Source organism: Schistocerca gregaria, unplaced genomic scaffold, assembly GCF_023897955.1.
Source record: "Schistocerca gregaria isolate iqSchGreg1 unplaced genomic scaffold, iqSchGreg1.2 ptg000244l, whole genome shotgun sequence".
NCBI classification, from domain to species: Eukaryota; Metazoa; Arthropoda; class Insecta; order Orthoptera; family Acrididae; genus Schistocerca; species Schistocerca gregaria.
Window position 1 is genome coordinate 6,677,378 of NW_026061753.1, and position 20,694 is coordinate 6,698,071.

The window sequence follows — 20,694 nt, forward strand, 5'->3', positions numbered from 1 at the left end:
GAAAACGGACGGATTTCTCCGGTTTTTACTACATATGAACACTTTTCACATTCTCCCGTGCAACGCGGCTGCTAGTCCTCCTTTCATGCAGAATCTTAAGGTCCTAGCTCATGTCCAAGGCACCAAAGCCAGCTAAAAAGTCAACAATCGATACCTAAAACTTGAATTGTACTACTTCTTACTGGCTATTACATCAACTTAGAAGCTCCATCTGCGTTCTACTATGGTGCTTTTAGTGTCTCCGCATACCGCATCACGCGACATAGCTTTGCAGGCGATAAGTACAACCGTTTCAGAGAGAAGAGCGGCCAATGTGACGATCTGGCTTTAAGTCGATTCGATAACAAATGACGAAAACGGACGGATTTCTCAGGTTTTTCTACATATGAACACCTTTCACATTCTCCCGTGCAACTCGGCTGCTAGTCCTCCTTTCATACAGAATCTTAAGGTCCTAGCTCATGCCCAAGGCTCCAAAGCCAGCTAAAAAGTCAATAATCGATACCTAAAACTTGAATTGTACTACATCTTATTGTCTATTACATCAACTTGAAAGCTTCATCTGTATTCTACTATGTTGATTTTAGTGTCTCCGCATACCGCAGCACGCGACATAGCTTTGCAGACGATAAGTACAACCGTTTCAGAGAGAAGAGCGGCCAATGTGACGATCTGGCTTTAAGTCGATTCGATAACAAATGACGAAAACGGACGGATTTCTCAGGTTTTTACTACATATGAACACTTTTCACATTCTCCCCTGCAACTCGGCTGCTAGTCCTCCTTTCATGCAGAATCTTAAGGTCCTAGCCCATGTCCAAGGCACCAAAGCCAGCTAAAAAGTCAATAATCGATACCTAAAACTTGAATTGTACTACTTCTTACTGGCTATTACATCATCTTAGAAGCTTCATCTGTGTTCTACTATGGTGCTTTTAGTGTCTCCGCATACCGCAGCACGCGACAAAGCTTTCAAGACGTCAAGTACAACCGTTTCAGAGAGAAGAGCAGCCAATGTGACGATCTGGCTTTAAGTCGATTCGATAACAAATGACGAAAACGGACGGATTTCTCAGGTTTTTACTACATATGAACACTTTTCACATTGTCCCGTGCAACTCGGCTGCTAGTCCTCCTTCTGATGCAGAATCTTAAGGTCCTAGCTCATGTCCAAGGCACCAAAGCCAGCTAAAAAATCAATAATCGATACCTAAAACTTGAATTGTACTACTTCTTACTGGCTATTACATCAACTTAGAAGCTTCATCTGTGTTCTACTATGGTGCTTTTAGTGTCTCCGCATACCGCAGCACGCGACATAGCTTTGAAGACGATAAGTACAACCGTTTCAGAGAGAAGAGCGGCCAATGTGACGATCTGGCTTTAAGTCGATTCGATAACAAATGACGAAAACGGACGGATTTCTCAGGTTTTTACTACATATGAATACTTTTCACATTCTCCCGTGCAACTCGGCTGCTAGTCCTCCTTTAATGCAGAATCTTAAGGTCCTAGCTCATGTCCAAGGCACCAAAGCCAGCTAAAAAGTCAATAATCGATACCTAAAACTTGTACTACTTCTTACTGGCTATTACATCAACTTAGAAGCTTCATCTGTGTTCTACTATGGTGCTTTTAGAGTCTCCGCATACCGCAGCACGCGACATAGCTTTGAAGACGATAAGTACAACCGTTTCAGAGAGAAGAGCGGCCAATGTGACAATCAGGCTTTAAGTCGATTCGATAACAAATGACGAAAATGGACGGATTTCTCAGATTTTTACTACATATGAACACTTTTCACATTCTCCCGTGCAACTAGGCTGCTAGTCCTCCTTTCATGCAGAATCTTAAGGTAATAGCTCATGTCCATGGCACCAAAGCCAGCTAAAAAGTCAATAATCAGAAGCTAAAACTTGAATTGTACTACATCTTACTTTCTATTACATCAACTTAGAAGCTTCATCGGTGTTCTACTATGGTGCTTTTAGTGTCTCCGCATACCGCAGCATGCGACATAGCTTTGCAGACGATAAGTACAACCGTTTCAGAGAGAAGAGTGGCCAGTGTGACGATCTGGCTTTAAGTCGATACGATAACAAATGACAAAAACGGACGGATTTCTCAGGTTTTTACTACATATGAACACTTTTCACATTCACCCGTGCAACTCGGCTGTTAGTCCTCCTTTCATGCAGAATCTTAAGGTCCTAGCTGATGTCCAAGGCGTCAAAGCCAGCTAAAAAGTAAATAATCGATTCCTAAAACTTGAATTGTACTACTTCTTACTGGCTATTACATCAACTTAGAAGCTTCATCTGTGTTCCACTATGGTGCTTTTAGTGTCTCCGCATACCGCAGCACGCGACATAGCTTTGCAGACGATAAGTACAACCGTTTCAGAGAGGAGAGCGGCCAATGTGACGATCTGGCTTTAAGTCGATTCGATAACAAATGACGAAAACGAACGGATTTCTCAGGTTTTTACTACATATGAACACTTTACACATTCTCCCGTGCTACTCGTCTGCTAGTCCTCCTGCATGTAAAATCTTAAGTTCCTAGCTCATGTCCAATGCACCAAACAAAGGTAAAAAGTCAATAACCGATTCCTAAAACTTGAATGGTACTATTTCTTACTGGCTATTACATCATCTTAGAAGCTACATCTGTGTTCTACTATGGTGCTTTTAGTGTCTCCGAATACAGCAGTACGCGACATAGCTTTGCAGACGATAAGTACAACCGTTTCAGAGAGCAGAGCGGCCAATGTGACGATTTGGCTTTAAGTCGATTCGATAAAAATGACGAAAACGGACGGATTTCTCAGGTTTTTACTACATATGAACACTTTTCACATTCTCCCCTGCAACTCGGCTGCTAGTCCTCCTTTCATGCAGAATCTTAAGGTCCTAGCCCATGTCCAAGGCACCAAAGCCAGCTAAAAAGTCAATAATCGATACCTAAAACTTGAATTGTACTACTTCTTACTGGCTATTACATCATCTTAGAAGCTTCATCTGTGTTCTACTATGGTGCTTTTAGTGTCTCCGCATACCGCAGCACGCGACAAAGCTTTCAAGACGTTAAGTACAACCGTTTCAGAGAGAAGAGCAGCCAATGTGACGATCTGGCTTTAAGTCGATTCAATAACAAATAACGAAAACGGACGGATTTCTCAGGTTTTTACTACATATGAACACTTTTCACATTGTCCCGTGCAACTCGGCTGCTAGTCCTCCTTTTGATGCAGAATCTTAAGGTCCTAGCTCATGTCCAAGGCACCAAAGCCAGCTAAAAAATCAATAATCGATACCTAAAACTTGAATTGTACTACTTCTTACTGGCTATTACATCAACTTAGAAGCTTCATCTGTGTTCTACTATGGTGCTTTTAGTGTCTCCGCATACCGCAGCACGCGACATAGCTTTGAAGACGATAAGTACAACCGTTTCAGAGAGAAGAGCGGCCAATGTGACGATCTGGCTTTAAGTCGATTCGATAACAAATGACGAAAACGGACGGATTTCTCAGGTTTTTACTACATATGAATACTTTTCACATTCTCCCGTGCAACTCGGCTGCTAGTCCTCCTTTAATGCAGAATCTTAAGGTCCTAGCTCATGTCCAAGGCACCAAAGCCAGCTAAAAAGTCAATAATCGATACCTAAAACTTGTACTACTTCTTACTGGCTATTACATCAACTTAGAAGCTTCATCTGTGTTCTACTATGGTGCTTTTAGAGTCTCCGCATACCGCAGCACGCGACATAGCTTTGAAGACGATAAGTACAACCGTTTCAGAGAGAAGAGCGGCCAATGTGACAATCAGGCTTTAAGTCGATTCGATAACAAATGACGAAAATGGACGGATTTCTCAGATTTTTACTACATATGAACACTTTTCACATTCTCCCGTGCAACTAGGCTGCTAGTCCTCCTTTCATGCAGAATCTTAAGGTAATAGCTCATGTCCATGGCACCAAAGCCAGCTAAAAAGTCAATAATCAGAAGCTAAAACTTGAATTGTACTACATCTTACTTTCTATTACATCAACTTAGAAGCTTCATCGGTGTTCTACTATGGTGCTTTTAGTGTCTCCGCATACCGCAGCATGCGACATAGCTTTGCAGACGATAAGTACAACCGTTTCAGAGAGAAGAGTGGCCAGTGTGACGATCTGGCTTTAAGTCGATACGATAACAAATGACAAAAACGGACGGATTTCTCAGGTTTTTACTACATATGAACACTTTTCACATTCACCCGTGCAACTCGGCTGTTAGTCCTCCTTTCATGCAGAATCTTAAGGTCCTAGCTGATGTCCAAGGCGTCAAAGCCAGCTAAAAAGTCAATAATCGATACCTAAAACTTGAATTGTACTACTTCTTACTGGCTATTACATCAACTTAGAAGCTTCATCTGTGTTCCACTATGGTGCTTTTAGTGTCTCCGCATACCGCAGCACGCGACATAGCTTTGCAGACGATAAGTACAACCGTTTCAGAGAGGAGAGCGGCCAATGTGACGATCTGGCTTTAAGTCGATTCGATAACAAATGACGAAAACGAACGGATTTCTCAGGTTTTTACTACATATGAACACTTTACACATTCTCCCGTGCTACTCGTCTGCTAGTCCTCCTGCATGTAAAATCTTAAGTTCCTAGCTCATGTCCAATGCACCAAACAAGGGTAAAAAGTCAATAACCGATTCCTAAAACTTGAATGGTACTATTTCTTACTGGCTATTACATCATCTTAGAAGCTACATCTGTGTTCTACTATGGTGCTTTTAGTGTCTCCGAATACAGCAGTACGCGACATAGCTTTGCAGACGATAAGTACAACCGTTTCAGAGAGCAGAGCGGCCAATGTGACGATTTGGCTTTAAGTCGATTCGATAAAAATGACGAAAACGGACGGATTTCTCAGGTTTTTACTCTATTTGAACACTTTTCACATTCTCCCGTGCAACTCGGCTGCTAGTCCTCCTTTCATGCAGAATCTTAAGGTCCTAGCTCATGTCCAATGCTCCAAAGCCAGCTAAAAAGCAAATAATAAGAAGCTAAAACTTGAATTTTACTACATGTTACTGGCTATTACATCAACTTAGATTCTTCATCTGTGTTCTACTATGGTGCTTTTAGAGTCTCCGCATACCGCAGCACGCGACATAGCTTTGCAGACGATAAGTACAACCGTTTCGGAGGGAACAGCGGCCAATGTGACGATCTGGCTTTAAGTCGATTCGATAACAAATGACGAAAACGGACGGATTTCTCAGGGTTTTACTACATATGAGCACTTTTCACATTCTCCTGGGCAACTCGGCTGCTAGTCCTCCTTTCATGCAGAATCTTAAGGTCCTAGCTCATGTCCAAGGCTCCAAGGCCAGCTAAAAAGTCAATAATCAGTAGCTAAAACTTGAATTGTACTACATCTTACTGGCTATTACATCAACTTAGAAGCTTCATCTGTGTTCTACTATGGTGCTTTTAGTGTCTCCGCATACCGCAGCACGCGACATAGCTTTGCAGACGATAAGTACAACCGTTTCGGACGGAAGAGCAGCCAATGTGACGATCTCGCTTTAAGTCGATTCGATAACAAATGACGAAAACGGACGGATTTCTCAGGTTTTTACTACATATAAACACTTTTCACATTCTCCTGTGTAACTCGGCTGCTAGTCCTCCTTTCATGCAGAATCTTAAGGTCCTAGCTCATGTCCAAGGCACCAAAGCCAGCTAAAAAGTCAATAATCAGTAACTAAAACTTGAATTGTGCTACTTCTTACTGGCTATTACATCAAGTTGGAAGTGTCATCTGTGTTCTACTATGGTGCTTTTAGTGTCCCTGCATACCGCAGCACGCGACATAGCTCTGCACACGATAAGTACAACCGTTTCAGAGAGAAGAGTGGCCAATGTGACGATCTGGCTTTAAGTCGATTCGATAACAAATGACGAAAACGGACCGATTTCTCAGGTTTTTACTACATATGAACACTTTTCACATTCTCCCGTGCAACTCGGCTGCTAGTCCTCCTTTCATGCAGAATCTTAAGGTCCTAGCTCATGTCCAAGGCACCAAAGCCAGCTAGAAAGTCAATAATCGATACCTAAAACTTGAATTGTACTACATCTTCCTGGCTATTACATCAACTTAGAAGCTTCATCTGTGTTCTACTATGGTGCTTTTAGTGTCTCCGCATACCGCATCAAGCTACATAGCTTTGCAGACGATAAGTACAACCGTTTCAGACAGAAGAGCATCCGACGTGACGATCTGGCTTTAAGTCGATTCGATAACAAATGACGAAAACGGACGGATTTCTCAGGTTTTTACTACATATGAACACTTTTCACATTCTCCCGTGCAACTCGGCTGCTTGTCCTCCTTTCATGCAGAATCTTAAGGTAACAGCTCATGTCCAAGGCACCAAAGCCAGCTAAAAAGTCAATAATCGATACCTAAAACTTGAATTGTACTACTTCTTACTGGCTATTACATCATCATAGAAGCTTAATCTGTGTTCTACTATGGTACTTTTAGTGTCTCCGCATACCGCAGCACGCGACATAGCTTTGCAGACGATAAGTACAACCGTTTCAGAGAGAAGAGCGGCCAATGTGACGATCTGGCGAGTCGATAACAAATGACGAAAACGGACGGATTTTTCAGGTTTTTACTACATATGAACACTTTTCACATTCTCCCGTGCAACTCGGCTGCTATTCCTCCTTTCATGCAGAATCTTAAGGTCCTAGCTCATGTCCAAGGCACTAAATCCATCTAAGAAGTCAATAATCGATACCTTAAACTTGAATTGTACTACTTCTTACTGGCTATTACATCAACTTAGAAGCTTCATCTGTGTTCTACTATGGTGCTTTTAGTGTCTCCGCATACCGCAGCACGCGACACAGCTTTGAAGACGATAAGTACAACCGTTTCCGAGAGAAGAGCGGCCAATGTGACGATCTGGCTTTAAGTCGATTCGATAACAAATGACGAAAACGGACGGATTTCTCAAGTTTGTGCTACATATGAACACTTTTCACATTCTCCCGTGCAACTCGGCTGCTACTCCTCCTTTCATGCAGAATCTTATGGTCCAAGCACATCTCCAAGGCACCAAAGCCAGCTAAAAAGTCAATCATCGATACCTAAACCTTGAATTGTACTACTTCTTACTGGCTATTACATCTTCTTAGAAGCTTAATATGTGTTCTACTATGGTGCTTTTAGTGTCTCCGCATACCGCAGCACGCGACATAGCTTTGCAGACGATAAGTACAACCGTTTCAGAGAGAAGAGCGGCCAATGTGACGATCTGGCTTTAAGTCGATTCGATAACAAATGACGAAAACGGACGGATTTCTCAGGTTTTTACTACATATAAACACTTTTCACATTCTCCTGTGTAACTCGGCTGCTAGTCCTCCTTTCATGCAGAATCTTAAGGTCCTAGCTCATGTCCAAGGCTCCAAAGCCAGCTAAAAAGTTAATAATCAGTAGCTAAAACTTGAATTGTACTACATCTTACTGGCAATTACATCAACTTAGAAGCTTCATCTGTGTTCTACTATGGTGCTTTTAGTGTCTCCGCATACCGCAGCATGCGACATAGCTTTGCAGACGATAAGTACAACCGTTTCGGAGGGAAGAGCGGCCAATGTGACGATCTGGCTTTAAGTCGATTCGATAACAAATGACGAAAACGGACGGATTTCTCAGGTTTTTACTACATATGAACACTTTTCACATCTCCTGGGCAACTCGGCTGCTAGTCCTCCTTTCATGCAGAATCTTAAGGTCCTAGCTCATGTCCAAGGCACCAAATCCATCTAAGAAGTCAATAATCGGTACCTTAAACTTGAAGTGTACTAGTTCTTACTGGCTATTACATCAAGTTGGAAGTGTCATCTGTGTTCTACTATGGTGCTTTTAGTGTCCCTACATACCGCAGCACGCGACATAGCTCTGCACACGATAAGTACAACCGTTTCAGAGAGAAGAGTGGCCAATGTGACGATCTGGCTTTAAGTCGATTCGATAACAAATGACGAAAACGGACGGATTTCTCAGGTTTTTACTACACATGAACACTTTTCACATTCTCCCGTGCAACTCGGCTGCTAGTCCTCCTTTCATGCAGAATCTTAAGGTCCTAGCTCATGTCCAAGGCACCAAAGCCAGCTAAAAAGTCAATAATCGATACCTAAAACTTGAATTGTACTACTTCTTACTGGCTATTACATCAACTTAGAAGCTTCATCTGTGTTCTACTATGGTGCTTTTGGTGTCTCCGCATACCGCATCAAGCGACATAGCTTTGCAGACGATAAGTACAACCGTTTCAGACAGAAGAGCATCCGACGTGACGATCTGGCTTTAAGTCGATTCGATAACAAATGACGAAAACGGACGGATTTCTCAGGTTTTTACTACATATGAACACTTTTCACATTCTCCCGTGCAACTCGGCTGCTTGTCCTCCTTTCATGCAGAATCTTAAGGTAACAGCTCATGTCCAAGTCACCAAAGCCAGCTAAAAAGTCAATAATCGAAACCTAAAACTTGAATTGTACTACTTCTTACTGGCTATTACATCATCATAGAAGCTTAATCTGTGTTCTACTATGGTACTTTTAATGTCTCCGCATACCGCAGCACGCGACATAGCTTTGCAGACGATAAGTACAACCGTTTCAGAGAGAAGAGCGGCCAATGTGACGATCTGGCGAGTCGATAACAAATGACGAAAACGGACGGATTTTTCAGGTTTTTACTACATATGAACACTTTTCACATTCTCCCGTGCAACTCGGCTGCTATTCCTCCTTTCATGCAGAATCTTAAGGTCCTAGCTCATGTCCAAGGCACCAAATCCATCTAAGAAGTCAATAATCGATACCTTAAACTTGAATTGTACTACTTCTTACTGGCTATTACATCAACTTAGAAGCTTCATCTGTGTTCTACTATGGTGCTTTTAGTGTCTCCGCATACCGCAGCACGCGACACAGCTTTGAAGACGATAAGTACAACCGTTTCCGAGAGAAGAGCGGCCAATGTGACGATCTGGCTTTAAGTCGATTCGATAACAAATGACGAAAACGGACGGATTTCTCAAGTTTGTGCTACATATGAACACTTTTCACATTCTCCCGTGCAACTCGGCTGCTACTCCTCCTTTCATGCAGAATCTTATGGTCCAAGCTCATCTCCAAGGCACCAAAGCCAGCTAAAATGTCAATCATCGATACCTAAACCTTGAATTGTACTACTTCTTACTGGCTATTACATCTTCTTAGAAGCTTAATATGTGTTCTACTATGGTGCTTTTAGTGTCTCCGCATACCGCAGCACGCGACATAGCTTTGCAGACGATAAGTACAACCGTTTCAGAGAGAAGAGCGGCCAATGTGACGATCTGGCTTTAAGTCGATTCGATAACAAATGAGGAAAACGGACGGATTTCTCAGGTTTTTACTACATATAAACACTTTTCACATTCTCCTGTGTAACTCGGCTGCTAGTCCTCCTTTCATGCAGAATCTTAAGGTCCTAGCTCATGTCCAAGGCTCCAAAGCCAGCTAAAAAGTCAATAATCAGTAGCTAAAACTTGAATTGTACTACATCTTACTGGCTATTACATCAACTTAGAAGCTTCATCTGTGTTCTACTATGGTGCTTTTAGTGTCTCCGCATACCGCAGCATGCGACATAGCTTTGCAGACGATAAGTACAACCGTTTCGGAGGGAAGAGCGGCCAATGTGACGATCTGGCTTTAAGTCGATTCGATAACAAATGACGAAAACGGACGGATTTCTCAGGTTTTTACTACATATGAACACTTTTCACATCTCCTGGGCAACTCGGCTGCTAGTCCTCCTTTCATGCAGAATCTTAAGGTCCTAGCTCATGTCCAAGGCACCAAATCCATCTAAGAAGTCAATAATCGATACCTTAAACTTGAAGTGTACTAGTTCTTACTGGCTATTACATCAACTTAGAAGCTTCATCTGTGTTCCAATATGGTGCTTTTAGTGTCTCCGCATACCGCAGCACGCGACATAGCTTTGCAAACGATAAGTACAACCGTTTCAGAGAGAAGAGCGGCCAATGTGACAATCAAGCTTTAAGTCGATTGGATAACAAATGACGAAAACGAACGGATTTCTCAGGTTTTTACTACATATGAAAACTTTTCAAATACTCCCGTGCAACTCGGCTGCTAGTCCTCCTTTCATGGAGAATCTTAAGGTCCTAGCTCATGTCCAAGGCATCAAAGCCAGCTAATAAGTCAATAATCGATACCTAAAACTTGAATTATACTACTTCTTACTGGCTATTACATCAACTTAGAAGCTTCATCTGTGTTCCACTATGGTGATTTTAGTGTCCCCGCATGCCGCAGCACGCGACATAGCTTTGCAGACGATAAGTACAACCGTTTCAGAGAGAAGAGCGGCCAATGTGACGATCTGGCTTTAAGTCGATTCGATAACAAATGACGAAAACGGACGGATTTCTCAGGTTTTTACTACATATAAACACTTTTCACATTCTCCTGTGTACCTCGGCTGCTAGTCCTCCTTTCATGCAGAATCTTAAGGTCCTAGCTCATGTCCAAGGCACCAAAGCTAGCTAAAAAGTCAATAATCGATACCTAAAACTTGAATTGTACTACTGCTTACTGGCTATTACATCAACTTAGAAGCTTCATCTGTGTTCTACTATGGTGCTTTTAGAGTCTCCGCATACCGCAGCACGCGACATAGCTTTGCAGACGATAAGTACAACCGTTTCAGAGAGAAGAGCGGCCAATGTGACGATCTGGCTTTAAGTCGATTCGATAACAAATGACGAAAACGAACGGATTTCTCAGGTTTTTACTACATATGAACACTTTACACATTCTCCCGTGCAACTCGTCTGCTAGTCCTCCTGCATGTAAAATCTTAAGTTCCTAGCTCATGTCAAAGGCACCAAACAAGGGTAAAAAGTCAATAACCGATTCCTAAAACTTGAATAGTACTATTTCTTACTGGCTATTACATCATCTTAGAAGCTACATCTGTGTTCTACTATGGTGCTTTTAGTGTCTCCGAATACCGCAGTACGCGACATAGCTTTGCAGACGATAAGTACAACCGTTTCAGAGAGCAGAGCGGCCCATGTGACGATTTGGCTTTAAGTCGATTCCATAAAAATGACGAAAACGGACGGATTTCTCAGGTTTTTAGTCTATTTGAACACTTTTCACATTCTCCCGTGCAACTCGGCTGCTAGTCCTCCTTTGATGCAGAATCTTAAGGTCCTAGCTCATGTCCAAGGCACCAAAGCCAGCTAAAAAGTAAATAATCGATACCTAAAACTTGAATTGTACTACTTCTTACTGGCTATTACATCAACTTAGAAGCTTCATCTGTGTTCTACTATGGTGCTTTTAGTGTCTCCGCATAGCGCAGCACGCGACATAGCATTGCAGACGATAAGTACAACCGTTTCAGAGAGAAGAGCGGCCAACGTGACAATCTGGCTTTAAGTCGATTCGATAACAAATGACGAAAACGGACGGATTTCTCAGGTTTTTACTACATATGAAAACTTTTCAAATTCTCCCGTGCAACTCGGCTGCTAGTCCTCCTTCCATGGAGAATCTTAAGGTCCTAGCTCATGTCCAAGGCACCAAAGCCAGCTAAAAAGTCAATAATCGATACCTAAAACTTGAATTATACTACTTCTTACTGGCTATTACATCAACTTAAAAGCTTCATCTGTGTTCCACTATGGTGATTTTAGTGTCCCCGCATGCCGCAGCACGCGACATAGCTTTGCAGACGATAAGTAAAACCGTTTCAGAGAGAAGAGCGGCCAATGTGACGATCTGGCTTTAAGTCGATTCGATAACAAATGACGAAAACGGACGGATTTCTCAGGTTTTTACTACATATAAACACTTTTCACATTCTCCTGTGTAATTCGGCTGCTAGTCCTCCTTTCATGCAGAATCTTAAGGTCCTAGCTCATGTCCAAGGCTCCAAAGCCAGCTAAAAAGCAAATAATCAGTAGCTAAAACTTGAATTGTACTACACCTTACTGGCTATTACATCAACTTAGAAGCTTCATCTGTGTTCTACTATGGTGCTTTTAGTGTCCCCGCATGCCGCAGCACGCGACATAGCTTTGCAGACGATAAGTACAACCGTTTCAGAGAGAAGAGCGGCCAATGTGACGATCTGGCTTTAAGTCGATTCGATAACAAATGACGAAAACGGACGGATTTCTCAGGTTTTTACTACATATGAACACTTTTCACATTCTCCCGTGCAACTCGGCTGCTAGTCCTCCTTTAATGCAGAATCTTAAGGTCCTAGCTCATGTCCAAGGCACCAAAGCTAGCTAAAAAGTCAATAATCGATACCTAAAACTTGAATTGTACTACTGCTTACTGGCTATTACATCAACTTAGAAGCTTCATCTGTGTTCTACTATGGTGCTTTTAGAGTCTCCGCATACCGCAGCACGCGACATAGCTTTGCAGACGATAAGTACAACCGTTTCAGAGAGAAGAGCGGCCAATGTGACGATCTGGCTTTAAGTCGATTCGATAACAAATGACGAAAACGAACGGATTTCTCAGGTTTTTACTACATATGAACACTTTACACATTCTCCCGTGCAACTCGTCTGCTAGTCCTCCTGAATGTAAAATCTTAAGTTCCTAGCTCATGTCCAAGGCACCAAACAAGGGTAAAAAGTCAATAACCGATTCCTAAAACTTGAATGGTACTATTTCTTACTGGCTATTACATCATCTTAGAAGCTACATCTGTGTTCTACTATGGTGCTTTTAGTGTCTCCGAATACCGCAGTACGCGACATAGCTTTGCTGACGATAAGTACAACCGTTTCAGAGAGCAGAGCGGCCCATGTGACGATTTGGCTTTAAGTCGATTCCATAAAAATGACGAAAACGGACGGATTTCTCAGGTTTTTACTCTATTTGAACACTTTTCACATTCTCCCGTGCAACTCGGCTGCTAGTCCTCCTTTGATGCAGAATCTTAAGGTCCTAGCTCATGTCCAAGGCACCAAAGCCAGCTAAAAAGTCAATAATCGATACCTAAAACTTGAATTGTACTACTTCTTACTGGCTATTACATCAACTTAGAAGCTTCATCTGTGTTCTACTATGGTGCTTTTAGTGTCTCCGCATAGCGCAGCACGCGACATAGCATTGCAGACGATAAGTACAACCGTTTCAGAGAGAAGAGCGGCCAATGTGACAATCTGGCTTTAAGTCGATTCGATAACAAATGACGAAAACGGACGGATTTCTCAGGTTTTTACTACATATGAAAACTTTTCAAATTCTCCCGTGCAACTCGGCTGCTACTCCTCCTTTCATGCAGAATCTTATGGTCCAAGCTCATCTCCAAGGCACCAAAGCCAGCTAAAAAGTCAATAATCGATACCTAAAACTTGAATTATACTACTTCTTACTGGCTATTACATCAACTTAGAAGCTTCATCTGTGTTCCACTATGGTGATTTTAGTGTCCCCGCATGCCGCAGCACGCGACATAGCTTTGCAGACGATAAGTACAACCGTTTCAGAGAGAAGAGCGGCCAATGTGACGATCTGGCTTTAAGTCAATTCGATAACAAATGACAAAAACGGACGGATTTCTCAGGTTTTTACTACATATGAACACTTTTCACATTCTCCCGTGCAACTCGGCTGCTAGTCCTCCTTTAAAGCAGAATCTTAAGGTCCTAGCTCATGTCCAAGGCACCAAAGCTAGCTAAAAAGTCAATAATCGATACCTAAAACTTGAATTGTACTACTACTTACTGGCTATTACATCAACTTAGAAGCTACATCTGTGTTCTACTATGGTGCTTTTAGAGTCTCCGCATACCGCAGCACGCGACATAGCTTTGCAGACGATAAGTACAACCGTTTCAGAGAGAAGAGCGGCCAATGTGACGATCTGGCTTTAAGTCGATTCGATAACGAATGACGAAAACGAACGGATTTCTCAGGTTTTTACTACATATGAACACTTTACACATTCTCCCGTGCAACTCGTCTGCTAGTCCTCCTGCATGTAAAATCTTATGTTCCTAGCTCATGTCCAAGGCACCAAAGCCAGCTAAAAAGTCAATAACCGATTCCTAAAACTTGAATGGTACTATTTCTTACTGGCTATTACATCATCTTAGAAGCTACATCTGTGTTCTACTATGGTGCTTTTAGTGTCTCCGAATACCGCAGTACGCGACATAGCTTTGCAGACGATAAGTACAACCGTTTCAGAGAGCAGAGCGGCCCATGTGACGATTTGGCTTTAAGTCGATTCGATAAAAATGACGAAAACGGACGGATTTCTCAGGTTTTTACTCTATTTGAACACTTTTCACATTCTCCCGTGCAACTCGGCTGCTAGTCCTCCTTTCATGCAGAATCTTAAGGTCCTAGCTCATGTCCAAGGCACCAAAGCCAGCTAAAAAGTCAATAATCGATACCTAAAACTTGAATTGTACTGCTACTTACTGGCTATTACATCAACTTACAAGCTTTATCTGTGTTCTACTATGGTGCTTTTAGTGTCTCCGCATAGCGCAGCACGCGACATAGCTTTGCAGACGATAAGTACAACCGTTTCAGAGAGAAGAGCGGCCAATGTGACGATCTGGCTTTAAGTCGATTCGATAACAAATGACGAAAACGGACGGATTTCTCAGGTTTTTACTACATATGAACACTTTTCACATTCTCCCGTGCAACTCGGCTGCTAGTCCTCCTTTAATGCAGAATCTTAAGGTCCTAGCTCATGTCCAAGGCACCAAAGCTAGCTACAAAGTCAATAATCGATACCTAAAACTTGAATTGTACTACTGCTTACTGGCTATTACATCAACTTAGAAGCTTCATCTGTGTTCTACTATGGTGCTTTTAGAGTCTCCGCATACCGCAGCACGCGACATAGCTTTGCAGACGATAAGTACAACCGTTTCAGAGAGAAGAGCGGCCAATGTGACGATCTGGCTTTAAGTCGATTCGATAACAAATGACGAAAACGAACGGATTTCTCAGGTTTTTACTACATATGAACACTTTACACATTCTCCCGTGCAACTCGTCTGCTAGTCCTCCTGAATGTAAAATCTTAAGTTCCTAGCTCATGTCCAAGGCACCAAACAAGGGTAAAAAGTCAATAACCGATTCCTAAAACTTGAATGGTACTATTTCTTACTGGCTATTACATCATCTTAGAAGCTACATCTGTGTTCTACTATGGTGCTTTTAGTGTCTCCGAATACCGCAGTACGCGACATAGCTTTGCTGACGATAAGTACAACCGTTTCAGAGAGCAGAGCGGCCCATGTGACGATTTGGCTTTAAGTCGATTCCATAAAAATGACGAAAACGGACGGATTTCTCAGGTTTTTACTCTATTTGAACACTTTTCACATTCTCCCGTGCAACTCGGCTGCTAGTCCTCCTTTGATGCAGAATCTTAAGGTCCTAGCTCATGTCCAAGGCACCAAAGCCAGCTAAAAAGTCAATAATCGATACCTAAAACTTGAATTGTACTACTTCTTACTGGCTATTACATCAACTTAGAAGCTTCATCTGTGTTCTACTATGGTGCTTTTAGTGTCTCCGCATAGCGCAGCACGCGACATAGCATTGCAGACGATAAGTACAACCGTTTCAGAGAGAAGAGCGGCCAATGTGACAATCTGGCTTTAAGTCGATTCGATAACAAATGACGAAAACGGACGGATTTCTCAGGTTTTTACTACATATGAAAACTTTTCAAATTCTCCCGTGCAACTCGGCTGCTAGTCCTCCTTTCATGGAGAATCTTAAGGTCCTAGCTCATGTCCAAGGCATCAAAGCCAGCTAAAAAGTCAATAATCGATACCTAAAACTTGAATTATACTACTTCTTACTGGCTATTACATCAACTTAGAAGCTTCATCTGTGTTCCACTATGGTGATTTTAGTGTCCCCGCATGCCGCAGCACGCGACATAGCTTTGCAGACGATAAGTACAACCGTTTCAGAGAGAAGAGCGGCCAATGTGACGATCTGGCTTTAAGTCGATTCGATAACAAATGACGAAAACGGACGGATTTCTCAGGTTTTTACTACATAAAAACACTTTTCACATTCTGCTGTGTAACTCGGCTGCTAGTCCTCCTTTCATGCAGAATCTTAAGGTCCTAGCTCATGTCCAAGGCACCAAAGCCAGCTAAAAAGTCAATAATCGATACCTAAAACTTGAATTGTACTGCTACTTACTGGCTATTACATCAACTTAGAAGCTTTAGCTGTGTTCTTCTATGGTTCTTTTAGAGGCTCCGCATAGCGCAGCACGCGACATAGCTTTGCAGACGATAAGTACAACCGTTTCAGAGAGAAGAGCGGCCAATGTGACGATCTGGCTTTAAGTCAATTCGATAACAAATGACAAAAACGGACGGATTTCTCAGGTTTTTACTACATATGAACACTTTTCACATTCTCCCGTGCAACTCGGCTGCTAGTCCTCCTTTAAAGCAGAATCTTAAGGTCCTAGCTCATGTCCAAGGCACCAAAGCTAGCTAAAAAGTCAATAATCGATACCTAAAACTTGAATTGTACTACTACTTACTGGCTATTACATCAACTTAGAAGCTTCATCTGTGTTCTACTATGGTGCTTTTAGAGTCTCCGCATACCGCAGCACGCGACATAGCTTTGCAGACGATAAGTACAACCGTTTCAGAGAGAAGAGCGGCCAATGTGACGATCTGGCTTTAAGTCGATTCGATAACAAATGACGAAAACGAACGGATTTCTCAGGTTTTTACTACATATGAACACTTTACACATTCTCCCGTGCAACTCGTCTGCTAGTCCTCCTGCATGTAAAATCTTATGTTCCTAGCTCATGTCCAAGGCACCAAAGCCAGCTAAAAAGTCAATAACCGATTCCTAAAACTTGAATGGTACTATTTCTTACTGGCTATTACATCATCTTAGAAGCTACATCTGTGTTCTACTATGGTGCTTTTAGTGTCTCCGAATACCGCAGTACGCGACATAGCTTTGCAGACGATAAGTACAACCGTTTCAGAGAGCAGAGCGGCCCATGTGACGATTTGGCTTTAAGTCGATTCGATAAAAATGACGAAAACGGACGGATTTCTCAGGTTTTTACTCTATTTGAACACTTTTCACATTCTCCCGTGCAACTCGGCTGCTAGTCCTCCTTTCATGCAGAATCTTAAGGTCCTAGCTCATGTCCAAGGCACCAAAGCCAGCTAAAAAGTCAATAATCGATACCTAAAACTTGAATTGTACTGCTACTTACTGGCTATTACATCAACTTACAAGCTTTATCTGTGTTCTACTATGGTGCTTTTAGAGGCTCCGCATAGCGCAGCACGCGACATAGCTTTGCAGACGATAAGTACAACCGTTTCAGAGAGAAGAGCGGCCAATGTGACGATCTGGCTTTAAGTCGATTCGATAACAAATGACGAAGACGGGCGGATTTCTCAGGTTTTTACTACATATGAACACTTTTCACATTCTCCCGTACAACTCGGCTCCTAGTCCTCCTCCTATGCAGAATCTTAAGGTCCTAGCTCATGTCCAAGGCATCAAAGCCAGCTAAAAAGTCAATAATCAATACCTAAAACTTGAATTGTACTACTTCTTACTGGCTATTACATCAAATTAGAAGCTTCATCTGTGTTCTACTGTGGTGGTTTTAGTGTCTCCGCAAACCGCAGCATACGACATAGCTTTGCAGACGATAAGTACAACCGTTTCAGAGAGAAGAGCGGCCAATGTGACGATCTGGCTTTAAGTCGATTCGATAACAAATGACGAAAACGGACGGATTTCTCAGGTTTTTACTACATATGAACACTTTTCACATTCTCCCGTGCAACTCGGCTGCTAGTCCTCCTTTAATGAAGAATCTTAAGGTCCTAGCTCATGCCCAAGGCACCAAAGCTATCTAAAAAGTCAATAATCGATACCTAAAACTTGAATTGTACTACTACTTACTGGCTATTACATCAACTTAGAAGCTTCATCTGTGTTCTACTATGGTGCTTTTAGAGTCTCCGCATACCGCAGCACGCGACATAGCTTTGCAGACGATAAGTACAACCGTTTCAGAGAGAAGAGCGGGCAATGTGACGATCTGGCTTTAAGTCGATTCGATAACAAATGACGAAAACGAACGGATTTCTCAGGTTTTTTCTACATATGAACACTTTACACATTCTCCCGTGCAACTCGTCTGCTAGTCCTCCTGCATGTAAAATCTTAAGTTCCTAGCTCATGTCCAAGGCACCAAAGCCAGCTAAAAAGTCAATAACCGATTCCTAAAACTTGAATGGTACTATTTCTTACTGGCTATTACATCATCTTAGAAGCTACATCTGTGTTCTGCTATGGTGCTTTTAGTGTCTCCGAATACCGCAGTACGCGACATAGCTTTGCAGACGATAAGTACAACCGTTTCAGAGAGCAGAGCGGCCCATGTGACGATTTGGCTTTAAGTCGATTCGATAAAAATGACGAAAACGGACGGATTTCTCAGGTTTTTACTCTATTTGAACACTTTTCACATTCTCCCGTGCAACTCGGCTGCTAGTCCTCCTTTCATGCAGAATCTTAAGGTCCTAGCTCATGTCCAAGGCACAAAAGCCAGCTAAAAAGTCAATAATCGATACCTAAAACTTGAATTGTACTACTTCTTACTGGCTATTACATCAACTTAGAAGCTTCATCTGTGTTCTACTATGGTGCTTTTAGTGTCTCCGCATAGCGCAGCACGCGACATAGCGTTGCAGACGATAAGTACAACCGTTTCAGAGAGAAGAGCGGCCAATGTGACAATCTGGCTTTAAGTCGATTCGATAACAAATGACGAAAACGGACGGATTTCTCAGGTTTTTACTACATATGAAAACTTTTCAAATTCTCCCGTGCAACTCGGCTGCTAGTCCTCCTTTCATGGAGAATCTTAAGGTCCTAGCTCATGTCCAAGGCATGAAAGCCAGCTAAAAAGTCAATAATCGATACCTAAAACTTGAATTATACTACTTGTTACTGGCTATTACATCAACTTAGAAGCTTCATCTGTGTTCCACTATGGTGATTTTAGTGTCCCCGCATGCCGCAGCACGCGACATATCTTTGCAGACGATAAGTACAACCGTTTCAGAGAGAAGAGCGGACAATGTGACGATCTGGCTTTAAGTCGATTCGATAACAAATGACGAAAACGAAAGGATTTCTCAGGTTTTTACTACATAAAAACACTTTTCACATTCTCCTGTGTAACTCGGCTGCTAGTCCTCCTTTCATGCAGAATCTTAAGGTCCTAGCTCATGTCCAAGGCTCCAAAGCCAGCTAAAAAGCAAATAATCAGTTGCTAAAACTTGAATTGTACTACACCTTACTGGCTATTACATCAACTTAGAAGCTTCATCTGTGTTCTACTATGGTGCTTTTAGTGTCTCCGCATACCGCAGCACGCGACATAGCTTTGCAGACGATAAGTACAACCGTTTCGGAGGGAAGAGCGGCCAATGTGACGATCTGGCTTTAAGTCGATTCGATAACACATGACGAAAACGGACGGATTTCTCAGGTTTTTACTACATATGAACACTTTTCACATTCTCCTGGGCAACTCGGCTGCTAGTCCTCCTTTCATGCAGAATCTTAAGGTCCTAGCTCATGTCCAAGGCACCAAAGCCAGCTAAAAAGTCAATAATCAGTAACTAAAACTTGAATTGTACTATTTCTTACTGGCTATTACATCAACTTGGAAGTGTCATCTGTGTTCTACTATGGTGCTTTTAGTGTCTCTGCATACCGCAGCACGCGACATAGCTCTGCAGACGATAAGTACAACCGTTTCAGAGAGAAGAGCGGCCAATGTGACGATCTGGCTTTAAGTCGATTCGATAAAAATGACGAAAACGAACGGATTTCTCAGGTTTTTACTACATATGAACACTTTACACATTCTCCCGTGCAACTCGGCTGCTAGTCCTCCTGCATGTAAAATCTTAAGTTCCTAGCTCATGTCCAAGGCACCAAACAAGGGTAAAAAGTCAATAACCGATTAATAAAACTAGAATTGTACTATTTCTTACTGGCTATTACATCATCTTACAAGCTACATCTGTGTTCTACTATGGGGCTTTCAGTGTCTCCGAATACCGCCGTACGCGACATAGCTTTGCAGACGATAAGTACAACCGTTTCATAGAGCAGAGCGGCCAATGTGACGATTTGGCTTTAAGTCGATTCGATAAAAATGACTAAAACGGACGGATTTCTCAGGTTTTTACTCTATTTGAACACTTTTCACATTCTCCCGTGCAACTCGGCTGCTAGTCCTCCTTTAATGCAGATTCTTAAGGTCCTAGCTCATGTCCAAGGCACCAAAGCCAGCTAAAAAGTCAATAATCGTTACCTAAAACTTGAATTGTACTGCTACTTACTGGCTATTACATCAACTTAGAAGCTTTATCTGTGTTCTACTATGGTGCTTTTAGAGTCTCCGCATAGCGCAGCACGGGACATAGCTTTGCAGTCGATAAGTACAACCGTTTCAGAGAGAAGAGCGGCCAATGTGACGATCTG